At 48.3% G+C, this 14,347-nt stretch overlaps 1 protein-coding gene across 11 annotated transcripts in view; it reads right to left on the reverse strand.

Annotated features, from left to right (window-relative positions):
- The window catches only part of ZNF618 (zinc finger protein 618), a 184,111-nt gene that overhangs the window by 80,173 nt on the left and 89,591 nt on the right, over positions 1–14,347 (reverse strand). The window lies entirely within an intron of this gene.

Below are 14,347 nucleotides of genomic sequence, written 5' to 3' on the forward strand. Positions count from 1 at the left end.
ATTACGTTAAAATATTCTGTCCCCCAACCCTCCGAGCAGAGGGAGGCAAGAGAGAGCTGGTTCTTAATCTCTTTATTTAGGGGTGGGGGGTGGGGAAATAAGGTGAACCAAATGAAATTTTCAGAAATCATAAAATCCTGGTTCCGATGGACAGACTGAGGTCCTGGGCAAAGAGGGAGCCACCTGAAGTCTCCTGAGGACCAAAAGACAAATACCTGGAGACCTGCAGACACGGGGGGCACCCAGGTTCTCCACCACCCCTGGGTGAAGATGCATTCCCTAGCTTTGTGAAAACACGGATAACAATCGTGATCCTAGTTCACACAACGTAGGTTGAAGACTCTGGCACACATTTGTCCCCAAATTCAGAATCCTTCCAATTTTAGAAAGGTAATGCTGGCACAAGGGCTCTATATTTGGAAACAACCCTGGTGGAGTCTGGGGAGCCCCCGGTAAGCGGGCACATTGATATTTCTAGAGTGACGCGCACGCCGCCAGCCCCACGCGGGATAAATGGAGGCGGCAACCAGCCTCTTCTCCCTTAGGTCAAGTTCTGCCACAATGTCAGTTACCAAACATCTTTTCTGTTTGTTTTCAAGCTTTTCAAATTTTAGCACCGTGGATAAAGAAGTGACTGCCGAAAATAAACACTGCGGCAGCTACCTTTAGATGAGAGCTTACGGGAAGTTGCAAACTGGCAAAACCAGATGGCAGACTTCAACCCAAAGAGTAAATACGTAAAAATAATTTCACACCCCCCCCACCCCACAAAACACACACACACACACACACACACACACGGCCACATTTCAGCTTCTCTTCAAAAACCAGTTAGTCCAGCGACACAGTCCCACATGGCCCCAGTCAACCACAGCTGACATTCCTGGTTCTCCAGCGTCTATATCCCTCCCCCTCTTGCCTTATACCCAGTCCTCCAGCCTGGCCCCCCGTGGGCATCCAGACTGGCTACGTCTGAAGAACTTCCCAGCAGGTGCTAGTATATGACACTGAATGCCTATTAAGCTTCTCAATAGATCCCCCAACACATATCTATAATACTCTCGTTTTATAGGTGAAGCACAGAGTCCTTAAGTCATTTAACCAACGCCCACAGCTACGAGTCCAGGTCTGGGCCACTCCAATGCCCACCACCTTCCTCTGCTCAGTAATATTTTATCTCCCGCAACATCCAGGACAGCCAATCAGGAGACGGGGTGAGCCCACACTGCCCCCACTGCCCGCGTGAAGGAAGTGGAAGGTGAAGGACAAATAAGGAAGACAGAAGAAGTTCAAGGCCTGGGTGGGAGAAATTAATGGGATGCTGGCATATTATTCCAGAAGAAACAAAGCAGAAAATGGTTTGCATAGCATCTCCCTGGGAGCAAAGTAACAGGATCAGTTACAGCCTTGCTCAACATCCTGTAAACCCCAACTTGTCTGTAAACTTGAGGGAAGACATGGTTTTCACGTCCATAGCGTAAGAGGCAGGAGTGGCTGGGGATGGAAATTCTGCCCCGAGAGGGACTAAAAAATTTGTAAAACCCCAAACGACCTCTCGCCTTTTAGACTAAACTCTGGGCATTTATTTTTGCATGTCATACATATTTGTAAATGTTGTTCTTTCTTTATTTTTTTTTGGGGGGGCCTTTTCCTTCATAATTGCACACAGAGTGGACCAGTTCAAGTACAGTGAACAGGTGGCGGAGCAGGGATTCTCTGCTTTCAGCACACCTAATCATCTTCCACTATGTTTCCCTTCTACAATACTTATGATACTTGAGCGCTGTATCACTGCTAGCGACACTCCTTTGTTTTCCACCCAGTTTTTATAAAATAAAGACAAAATGCTAAACATGTTCAAAGAGTTGTCAAAACAAATCCCTTGGCAGAGACTGAGGTGGCACCATGGGGGAAAAGGAAGCCGTTAAAGGAGCACTACCTCAGCAGGGTGTGAAATGTCCATTTAGGATCTGAAGGATGCCGCGCACAAGTAAAAGATGTCTAAGAAAGCTCATGGTGCCCAGGCCGGTTGGCTCAGCAGAAGAGTGTCGGCCCGGTGTGTGAAAGTCCCAGGTTAGATTCCCGGCCAGGGCACACGGGAGAATCGCCCATCTGCTTCTCCACCCCTCCCCCTCTCCTTCCTCTGTGTCTCTCTCTTCCCCTCCTGCAGCCAAGGCTCCAATGGAGCAAAGTTGGCCCCGGGCGCTGAGGATGGCTCCATGCCCTCCACCCCAAATGCTAGAATGGCTCCATTTGCAACAGAACAACGGCCCAGATGGGCAGAGCATCGCCCCCTAGTGGGCATGCTGGTGGATCCCAGTAGGGCACATGCAGGAGTCTGTCCTTCTGCCTCCCCGCCTCTCAATTCAGAAAAATACAAAAAAAAAAAAAAAAAGAAAAGAAAAGAAAAGAAAGAAAGTACATGGTAATATCGCAGCACCTGTCAATCACAGCATTTGGGCTTGACTGAGGCTAGTACTACCACAACAACGGGCCCCTCTCAGGCCCAGCTGAAGCCCACAGTGCTAAAGGCGCCAAACTCTCAGGTGTAGAGACCCCTAAGGGGATAGGCTGACTTGGTCTACGTCCTCATCAATCAATCAATCAATACATCACAATGATCCCTACTGTTCGAATTCAGTTGCACCTCTGACACTGCTATTTTCCTAGGTCCAAACAGCCTAATACTAGCAAATGCACGTGAGTCAACACCACAAACTCACCTTTACCCAGTGTGACTTCGATCTCAATATGAACCAAAATTTAAGAGCCCAGGATTTAGAGTCAGGCATCTCTGCGTTCAGGTCCTGGTTCTGCCATTTTCTAGCTGTATGTTTGTTCCTAAGCAAGTCACTTGTACTTGCAAGGTCTCAGTTTCCTCATCTGCAAAATGGCAATACAGTAATCCCAGGACCTAACTCATGGGGGCTGCCATGAGACTTAAACAAGATTTAACTACAGTAACTCATGTGAAAGTACTTAGCATGGGCTCAGCTGGACTAACAACCCTAGATATATGTAGTTACAAAGGCCACCATTTGTTGGGTCCAGGAAACTGAAGCACAGAAAAACAGTCAGATTGCACAGCAGAAGAGCAAGCCACAGAGCTGGCCTGGACAGCACCAGGTCTTCCCAGTCTGTCTCAGGACTGATCTGAATCCCATGCAGCAAGTCAGTCTCTCCTGAGCAACCACCAGACCCCCCAGCCCTGAGGTCCTGTCCAAAGAGCCGGTCAGAATGACACAGGTCAAGAACTAAGCGCAGGCCAGGTATGGGTAGTAATCGCTCAAGTAATGGAAACTCTACCGCTGCCACCACCACAGGGCCATGTACTCCCAGAAGAAATGCAACTTCCTGCCCTGGTTCTGTCTGGGTCCCACCTGGAACCTTGGGCAAGCTCTTTCCTTTCGCTGGACCTCAGCTTCTCCACGAGTAAAAATGAGGACAGGAACATGAGAGTTAGACCAGGTTATCTCTGCCCCTCTACCTCATCTCTGGCATTCTATGTGAGGTGGACCCGACCTTAACCAAACCCCCGTTGTGTCCCATGACATGTGCTGGAGGACAGCAGGCCATGAGAGACCCCCCATGCGCACTCTCACATAGGTGGGGTGAAGGTAGCCGACCCCCAGTTCCCCATAAGGGTACCTGTTCCCCCTTCCTAGCCCCATCCCTTCCGTCTTCACCGGCTTCTCCTCAGGACCCGGGCAAGGCTATTTTTAGTTTTATCTGACCCTCCTCTTCCCTCCCAAATGAATGTTAAGTTGTTCTTTTCCATTCTCTTATTAAGGATTTTCTTGGAAAGAAAATATTATTCCAAACCCAGAAATTTTATTTCTAAATTTGTGCAAATGTAAGTTGTAATACATTAGCTGCATTTCACATTTTGTGCAAATGGCAGAAACAGGCAATTCGTGTGCTACGGGATGGGGGCTGGCCAACGATTTCGATAAAATAAACCCTTTTTTAATTTAAATGCTAATGCACTGAATTAAAATTTAATAACTGAGGAAATTGAAAAGCCGAGCAGGAATATTGGAAATAAATCCAAGCAGAAACAGCTGAAATTAAAAATTCTAGAGAGTGGGAGGATAGCAGCTAAGCTGTCTTATATGATTACATTTTTTTTTTTTTCAGAATGAAGCAAAAAAAAAAAAAAAATCCTATCTCTCGCTGGCTCTAGGGCAGTAAATCCACAGTGCTGTGATTTATTGCTCAATTTTCCTGAGGGAAAAAGGCTTTCTTTCATGCTGAAATATTTCATAAATTTCAAGCCAGCATAAATTCTTAATTTAAAAGTTATGGAGGTCACATTTAGTGCACTGGTATGGTTCCAAAATCTTAAAGAAATAGCAGCAACCAAAAAAAAAAAAAAAAAAAAAAAAAAAAGAGAGAGAGAGAGAGAGAAAAAGCAAAGAGGAGGGGTAGAATTTGCTCCCCCCCCTTTTTTCATTTTGGTTTTAATTCACGAGTTGAAATTTCATTATTAAAGATCCCTCCTGGATGGATGAAACCCAAGCACACGGGGAACTGGTGTGTGTTTGGAAATCTGCTGCAAAAGATAAAGAGATAAAGATTTAATTCAATTATAAAAAAGGCAGTTTTTTTCCCCCTTTAAGCCACTTGAGGAATTTCTGGTAAAATTTCCTCCCTTCACTGCCCGGGAAGGGGTGACGGTGGGGGAGGGTGGCTAGTGTAATTGCTTCTCTTAGATCTCCCATCTTTTGTGCACACTGATATATTCATTTGTTATACAGCTGTTCAGCGGCGGAAAGAATGCTGGGGCGCCCATAATTCTAAGCAAATCAATCAAAAATTAATGATTTGTCATGCTTGCACAATGGAGGAAAACAGCTCCTTGGGTCCTGGCTGCCTGATCTTAAAGAATAAAATGCCTTCCTTCGATAAGAGAGCTGAGCCAGAAGTTCGTGCAGGCTGGGGTACCACAGCAAATGTGGGGGGCTCATGGTCCCCCACGCTCTGAGGGCACAGAGGGGGCCAACCTCCCGGAGGGGGCATTTCCAAGATGGCGCCTCGGCCGGTCCAGCCCACAGACATGGTGCAGCACATGTCTGTGGTGGTCTAATTAGGATCTTGCCTTTTCCACCCCCCCTCCCCTACTGAAACTCAATAATTGCTTCCTCTCTGGAGACTTCGATGGCCCCCTCCCCCACCAGATTTGACCCGTCCCTCTTCACTGTTCTCTAGCATTGCTAACACACCACCACCACCGGTGCCTTCACCAACTCCATGGGGCTGGGCCACGGCTCCAGGAGCGCCTGTCTCCTCCCCAGGCCACGCGCTCCTCCTGGACAAGGCCAACATCTCACACGTGACCGTATCTCCAGCACCCAGCTCAGGTTCTGGCACAGAGCAAGAGAACCAGCAAATACAGTTGAACCCGTTAGTCATTATTTCTCAGGAAATACAGATAATGAGGTTGCTTAGATGAATGATGAACTGCCTACACTGGCAATTGTACTTGGACAAAATATAACAATTGACCTTAAGTAATCCATCACTGCTTTATTCGGTCGGCAGATATTTCCTTGAAAGCCTACTATGCGTCAACGTCCAATCTACTGGCGGAGATTCCAAATCACCAGTGTTCACCACTTCTGGGGCTTCTCTCAATCCCTGGAAGGGAAGAGTGAACACAAACCCAGGGAGAAGGGAAGCCCTCTGCACACTCAAATATCCAGGAGTCTTGTAGTCTTTCTTACTAATTCACGTGAGTGTTATACATACAACTATCAAATGCATGTTACTCCATAACGCATGACTGTGTATTTCATATGTTTTATATATGCATGTTAACTCAAATATATAAATTGTTTTGAATTACCAACTGGTCCCACTGACCCTGCAGAAAGGTGCTCAGCCTCGGCGGGGACTGAAACCAAGTGTACTGGACCTGGAGGCCTGCAGGCGGCACCACACCTTCGAGCACCTGCCAGAGGACAGGAGGACGAGTGGGTCCAGGGCAGCTCAAGCCTCATCTGTGTCTCTCTGTCCTTTCCTATATCCTGTGGATCCTCAAATTTACCTTGAACTCTCTCTCTCTCTCTCTCTCTCTCTCTCGCTGAGACACATGACTCAAATCAGGAGAAAGTCATCTGCTCATCCAACAAGCATTTACTGAGCTCCTTCTATGCACCAGATATGGCTCTAGGCAGTTGGGATATATCCCTGCCCCCATGGCCATGACAAATTAAACGGGGGTGGGGGTGGGGGTGGTAACATTAGGTATAATAAATTGGTAAAAATATATGTATGCTAGAAAGTAATCAGTAGGAGTAAAACAGAAAAGGGCAGAGGGTAATCAGAAGGTTGGAGAAAAGGAAGGGGTCATGGGTGGCAGCTTCAAATAAACTGACCAGAGTAGGGCAAACAAGGGCAGAAGGCAGTCACTGGTGTCTGGGGAAGGGATGGCCAGTGCGGACACCCTGCGGCAGGAGTGGGTACGGAGAAGAGAAGAGGTGCAGGTGGTCAGCCCAGGGCCTGCAGCCACAGAAGGGCTTTGGCTTTTACTCCACAGAGCCACTGGAAGGGTCTGGCAAAGTGACATAATTTGACTCATTTTATTAAAGATCATTCAGCTGCTGTATTGAGTGAGAATGGACCACGGCAAAGGTGGAGGCCAGTGAGGAGGTTCCTGCAGCAGCCCAGGTAAAAGATGAGGATGGCAGGAACCCGGGTAGTGGCAGTGAGCGGGTAAGGAAGGGGTGGATCCTGAATACACTGGGAAGTAGAACCAACAGGACTTGGTGGATTGTACGGGTTGAGAGAAAGAGTTAAGGAAGATACTAAAAATCTCGTGCCTTAGCACCAAGAAAAATGAAACTGCATCTCTCTGGTGCATGAAAATCTTAATCACCAGCACAACTAGCACTCTACTGATTGTTACAATGCATTGAATTCTCCCAGTAACTCCAAGAAGAAGACACTACAGTTTAACTCTCTCCCTTTGATCAAGAATTACCCAAGCACCCAGAGGGGCCAAGCGACTTGCCTAAGGTCACACAGCTGGTCAATGGCTGGGCCAGGGGTCACATGTTTTCTATGCATATCTTCACTTCTAGACCCAAGAAGTCAAATCTGGCCCATACTGCTTTTCTGTCTAACCGCAGGGCCCCTAGGCAAGCGCAAGTGGCCCCCCGTTTGTATCCACCAGGTGCTCCTGAAAAACACCTACTACGGGTGACAGTGCCAACCCTGAATAGCTTTGCAGGTTATAAAGAGGGTTCCATTCCCAAGAAACTGAATGTATTATAAAATCCCTAATTAGACTTTGTTTCTTAGATCACATTCAGCAATGTTTCTAGCATGTGGTAGTTGGCTTTTCATGTGTATCTGCTCTCTTGAGTGAGCGCAGTTACTCAGACACACTGACTGCCCTGGGTTCCCAGCATGAGGCGTGGCGGAAGCTGCCAGAGAAGACTCTCGGCTAAGAAAACTGGAACTCAGACAGGGGATGCCATTTTTCAACAGATATTTATACAGTTCCTAATAGATGTGTGATGCTGAGCAAGGCCTTGGCAGGTTGATACTAAGATGAATGGTTCTTTATTCATTGCCTCAACTACAACTTGTTAAGTGCCTACAATGTGCTGGCCACCAGGGTAGTTACTGGGAACACAAGAGCAACAAGAACAGTGAGAAAGAGAAGCACTAATTACTTAATTGCTGCATGCTATCAATTTATAATTACCAACCGAGATATCTACTGGGAAGAGAAAGGCCTGGATCCTATCCGCATCTTTGGCAACAGGACCCAATGGAACTGCAGGGCCGGGAAGGGCTTCCCTGAGGGACGGATGCTACAACAGGGTACACAGTACTCCTACTCAACAGGGGAATGTAACATCTTGATGCAAATGAAGCTAATACACTCTGGGTGGCAGGGAGCAAGGAGAAGGGCACCATCTTCACAGTTGGGAAGTCTGGGGGACTGAACCCCACAGGGTTGTAGACTTCTCTGAGGGCCCTCAACTATGGAGTAGGGACCAGCCTACCCACATGCCCACCAGACAGCTCCTGCCTAGACTCCAGAGGCTAACAGATGCCCCACAGATCCCATGACCAACTAGCCAAGGTTCCAACTACCAAAGAAACCCGTGAGAAATGGTGACGCTCTTCATTCCCCTTGGTTACACTGCCCTTCTGCCTCTTCTTCAGCCCTAGCTGTCTGCAGTCAAGTGTCAAGAAATAAATCAGGCTTCCCAGGAATGGAACCAGCACAGGCCTTATCTATTTCACATGAGTTTCCGGGTGCAGGCAGGTTCTTCTCCTCTCTCTGGTGGGCAGACAGGCAGACTGGAGCAGGACCCTAATCCTGCTCCAGTAGGAGCAGTAGCACCGTCATCACGGTCTCTGTTGTCACTAGTAATTACTGAGCATCTGTAAACCAGGCTAGGGAGCTTCTGTTTTATTCCCAGGCTCACTGGCCACCCCGGAAGGCAAGCGTACCTCTAAAAGCAACGGCTGTCTGCAGGATGGAGCCCAATATGAAGGCCAGTGTCATCTTCCCGGGAAAAGATGATGATGGATTGAAACAGGAGTGGAGAAGAGAAAGCTCCAGAACTGAGAGCTTTGGAGTGACAAAGATCACCTGAGACAGAGTGTGGAAAGCACCCGGGGTGGAGCTGGCACACAGTAGTTGCTCAATAAATGGCGGATTTACGAAATGAATTAAACTGCTGCAGCTGTGGTGTGCAGGGAACCTGGTCTCCGTGCACAGAGCTGGCCACCTGGGATGGAAGGGGTAGAGGATGAATCCACCTCCACCGCTGGGGCCTGACTCATGGACCTCAGACGAAGAGGGAGTCCTGGCCTCAGGGAGGAGGGAAAGCCGCCTCCCCTGGGCTGCCATGCGGGACCCACCACGCAGACCACAAGCCTCGTTCTCATCCCAGGGAGCATGCCAGCTGCTGCTACAGCTGGAGCCCACAGTCCACACCTGGATCTAACGGGTCTGGGATGGTTTCTGGTTGTTTGAAGTGTGTAAATTCTCAATGCCCAGCCGGGTCTGTATCAGAAAGCGCGAGGTTATTCCTGAACTCAGGCTCAGCGAAGGTTTGGGTTCTTTCTCTTGTTAACTTTTTTATAGTGAAATAATTTTACTAAGCGTATAGAAGAGTTGCAGAGAAACCACAAGGAGTTTTCTTGCACTTTTCAAACCCAACATAAAGGGCTTTAGGGCAGGGGAGAACATAATCAGAATTCCGTCTGCAAACAGGCGGCAGGAGTGGGCAATACGGAAGCACTAGGCCCAGGCAGGGGGCTGGTGCCAGCGTCCAGGGAGGGCAGACTAGGGCCTGGGCTCCCTCCCTGGGACCAGCAGCCCCAAAGCCCTCAGGCTGCCAGACTAAACCATGCAGAAGGACATAAAGAGCAGGGCTGGTGGACACTTGCTAGTGGGACTTCGGACAAGTGACTTGGCCTCAGTTCCCTCCTCTGTGAAATGGGAGTGATGCTAGATCCCACCTCACAGCCTGTTGTGAGGACCGAGGTCATCAGTCACATGCTTAAAGCAGGGCCTTTCCGTGCACAGTGTCAGCTTGTACTTTTAGTCCCAACACAAAAGCTCTCAGATGGGGATGACACTAGCAATCCCGGAGCGCCCAGCATCTACTGAGCACCGCCTGTATGCCAGGCCTGGGCTCGGGCCCTGCACACACTCCGCTCAACCACCCTAAGTGGTAGGGACCATCCCCAGCCGCACCGTCCAGACAAGGTCCTAGAGGCTTGCAGGGTGCAGGGACCGGCGGGGAAGAGGCTCAGATGCCGATTCTAAGTCCGTATTCTCAAACCTTGTATCATGCTGCCTCCAAACCCCGGCGGGGTGACCTTGGTCAGTGACTTTCCCTGTCTTTTTCAAAGTGGACGTGCTTGCTCCTTTGGGTGCATAAATGATGCTGTTTGTTTTCTTTAAAAAAAAACACACAACAAAAAACATGGTGTCTCAGTTCTTCACAGTCACACAGTTAATCTCTCAATTTACAAAAGAGAAAGTCATGTGACTGAATACCACAAAAATTCTCTCTCCAGGTTTATGATTTTACAGAAAACTCCAGGGAAAACCGCCTGGAGCGAGTTAAAACCAGATCAGCCATAAACCATGTCCTGGTACAGCCTCACCAAGCCAAGACTCAGATTACTCATTAAATATTTGATAAATATTCGCCTCAGATCAGCAGGAAGTGGAGGGGGGTGATGTGGAAAAAAAAAACCCACAACTCTATCATAAATAAGTTTACAGAGAGTTACAAGCTCCAAATTTGTGAACCCAGAATTGGAGGACAGGGTTTTGAAAGTCACCCCTTAGGTAGTTTTAGGTAAGGCAGTAAGGGGGCAGAACCGCTCCTCAAACCTCTGCAGGGGATAAAGCGGAGGCTCCTACACCGCGGCCAAGGTGATGCTGGAGTGTTGGGGCGGCCCCCGGGCCAGGAGACCCCTTCCTCCGGCTGCCGGCTGAGGCCACCTCGGGCCCTCCATCTGCCTTTCTGTCCAATAGGGCTGCTGGACTGACAGCCTCTCAGAAACCTTCCAGCGGTGACATGTGGGGTCTCGCAGACCCGGGTTCATATTCTGTAGGGGACACTAGGTCCCCTCTCTCAGCCTCAGTTTCCTCTGATGTCAAACAGAAGGAGAAACCTCAAAAAAAAAACAAAACCCAAACACAACCGCAGAGCTGCCAGGGGTGGGGGGATGAAAAGGTTGAAAGTATATCTTACATTCTCAGCTAGTGCTAATAATACTAACACGAGCCACAGAGCTGAACGATGTCATGATTACATAATGGTGGGGAGTACATGTAGTATGCTCAAGAAAAAAGAAAAGCAAACCAAAGATACTCTGGTCATTCCAGCAGGATTTACTTGGCACAATAGTTCCCGGCACAGAACCTGGGACGGGGCTGGCCTGGGTTCAAACCCTGACTCCACAACTTAGGAGCCATGTGACACCGAGTACAATCACTTCAAGTTACCTCATCTGTCAAAACAGGGATGATAATAATAGTCTTCACCTTGGGAGATCACTTAGGACTAAATTAGTTAATAGATGTAAAGCTCTCAAAACAATGCCTGGCACATAGTTAAACGCTATATAAAAATGATCATTTAAGAAACTTAAGCTATATCACTTATTAAAATTCAGGCGAGTCCCTATTACACTCTGAGCCGCGGTTTCCGTAGCTATAAACTGAAGGATGGTGACCACATGGGCTCTGAGGACCCTCCAAGTTCAGAATCTTGCTGATTCGGTTGTGTCTGTCTTTGCTCACGTTGTCCGCCTGCCTGGACTGCCATCCACTCTGACCAGCTGGGTCCCAGGCCCTGCTCCACAAAGCCTTCCCTAACACAATCCAACATCCTAGAGGCCCAAGGGTGTGCCTGAGCACACTTGGGGACACCACCACTCTCTGCAACCTTGCTGCCAACCAAAGTGCAAGTTCTAAAGAGCATGGCCAGCTTTCCGTAAACAGCTCCTCTGCATAGCACCCAGGGTTGTGCTCCATACAGAAGGGGTTCAATAAAGGTCAACTGATTTAAACATCAAGAAATTGCACTGCCAATACTCAGAGAACCATCGAGGTGAACGGGTCTGGGAAACCATCTAGTCCAAGAATGGCAAATAGATGTTATTTTCAGTGCCAATTCTAATCACGTAGTGGTGGCTACCTGGGACAATCAATGCATTGAGAAGGATTCTGGGGCCGCATCAGAGCTCAGCTGGGAAGAGCACTGTGACTGAGTACTGATGTCTGCAGTGAGCAGAGTAACGCTAGGGAAGGCAGCACTTGTTTTGACCCCTCTGATCTAGTCAAACAGCCTCCTTTAATACATAAACTGACATCTCCTGATGCCTGCCCAAATAACTCTTTTTCTGGTCGCTACATTCTCATTTGCAAAAACATTCCAACATGAAGGAGGAGCCGTGGCCTTTTAAAAATTTGAGTAAAGAGATCTTAAAGAAGAGAGAAGACCAGAAACAAAGAAATACACACAGAAGAAACAGTGTGTAAAACACAGGGCTCACGTTAGTTTGAAAGAGAAATTATTATGGAAGGGCAAAGTAGATGTTCTAAGAAAGAATTTTTTTTTTCTTTTTAAAAAAAGAAAAGTCTGCCACACATGCTCAAAGTAGAAATCTTACAAATTCCTATTGCAAAATAACTCCTGGTCAGCCAACCACAATCTCTATAAATATATCACAAGATCAACAGCCCAGGCAAATGGAGGGAGGGGGAGAATGACTGCATGAATTTTTCAAAAATCAAAACAGTTCTTCTTGCAGTTGGAAAGGAAGGACTCACCAAATTTCCTACAAAATGAGAGGCCCACAAAGAAAAGAAAGATTGCAACAGTACCCATCCCAACGGCCATCTGCCGAGAATCGAGGCAGCTAGACTATTCCAAAATTATTTTACAATTCTGTTTTCCTTGCAGGGGGAAAGAGTATTTGGTACTGTGAATTGATTAGGGCAGCCATGATGTTACCATGGCTTCCATGGAATTATTCAGGATGGGAACAGCCAAATACTCTAAGGCAGGGGTCTCAAACTCGCGGCCCGCGGGCCGCATGTGGCCCGCCGAACAATTTTGTGCGGCCCGCAGACTAATCCATGAAGTTCAAAATATTTTGGATAAAATTAAGTAAGCCTAGGGGCCTACTTGTATTTTTCATTTCTCTAGCATCCTAGCTAGATATTAGCTTAGTTAACAGCAGTTGTGATGCGAACTACAGTTTCTGGTCGTTTTGTGACACTGAGTAAACTGCATGTACGATTGTGCTTGTTGTACTGATTTTTTTTTGTTTTCAACTGCAGTGAGAAAAGTGTTGCGTAACAGTTGCCTTTTGTAGACCTAGTGCGGCCCGCCGAATGGCTGTGCTCTTGCTCTGCCGCCCACATGCTGAGTTGAGTTTGAGATCCCTGCTCTAAGGGGTCTGATCTGGGTGGTACGTCCTACACGATCTGGACCAGAGAAGCAGAAGCCACTCAAGGTCTTTAAAATGGGGGCAATTTAATTAGGGGTTTGAGCACACAGGTGATGAAGGGGTTGAGAAGTCAAACAGGGGACAGATAGGCAACCAAGGATTCGCCTATGAGGAAGCTGCTGCTACCACCTCTAGGCCTCGGGAGAGAAAGGGAGGAGATGGTGTTACTTCAAACTGGGGCTGTTCAGCAAGGGCTGCTGCCCCCACGGGAATGGATCAGAGGAGCTGCAGCTGCCCAGAAAACCAGGAAAGAGGCTGAGAATGAGCGTGGAGAAATACCCTGGGCTTTTCCCTTCTTCCCACCTTCCAATGGGCCTCTGTGCATCCTTCTTGCTAAACTATTCAAAGACCAGAGGGCAAGGGCATGTGAGACATTTTAGTTCCTTGTAATACAGAGCACAGCAGGGACGGAGCCGAGTGAGGTCAAACCAACAGGAGCTCAGCTCAGCTCAGGAAACTCCTGGAGAGCTGCAACCAGCGGACGGCAGTGTCCTGCACAGCTCCCCCAGGGGTCCATCCGGTCCAGCTTCCCCGGATGCACGGGCAACTCCATCTTCTCCCGCATGACCCGGCAGAATCACAGCACGGCGCAAAGGGCCCTGCAAGTCTGAGGCACGGGAGCCTGGCCAACCAGTCCCAGTCTCCCGACACCTGGGTGCCTGGGTGGCCTGCCAGCGTATTTTTGCTTCTGGCCTTTGCTGAGATCCTGCTATTGACAGAAAACTCATAATGTGGAAGGTCACCTGACCCTAAATGATTACTCAGAAGACCCACGCACCCAGGAGTCACTCTAGAAGCATCTCCTAACCAAACCAAACCTAGAACACGACATTCATCAGGATCAGGAGTGGAGCCTCTTTGGTCCCAAAGTCTAATGCCAGCTGGGCCGGCTGAGGGAACAGTCCTAGGGCCCCAGAACTTTGCACCTTCAGGGCCGCTACTCCAGCCCACACTGAACTTTATGGTACTCTTTTATGAACCATATCATAAAAGACATGAGCATTCGTGGACCACAAGGCATACACTCAAACTTCTTTGTCCTGGTTGTGGTGGAAAGCTTGGTTTCACATTATATTCTGCAAAGAAAAAAAGAAAGAAAGGGCTCTTCCCCTTCATTTAAAGCTCCATTCCCCCACTCCCAAGCCACACAGCCGGATCTCCCTCCGCTGTTTTCTTAAAGCACTTATTGCCCAGGCCTTTCAAATGGTATTGATCAACTAGCTGGTACACTCAGTCATCTTTTTATGACCTGTCTTCCCAGCTGGACCATACATCTTTCCCAGGAGGGGCCATGCCTCTCGATTCCCCTGTGCCCACCACTCGGTCCAGCACACAGAGCGTCTAC

The sequence above is a fragment of the Saccopteryx bilineata genome, chromosome 2, assembly GCF_036850765.1.
Source record: "Saccopteryx bilineata isolate mSacBil1 chromosome 2, mSacBil1_pri_phased_curated, whole genome shotgun sequence".
Lineage (NCBI taxonomy): Eukaryota > Metazoa > Chordata > Mammalia > Chiroptera > Emballonuridae > Saccopteryx > Saccopteryx bilineata.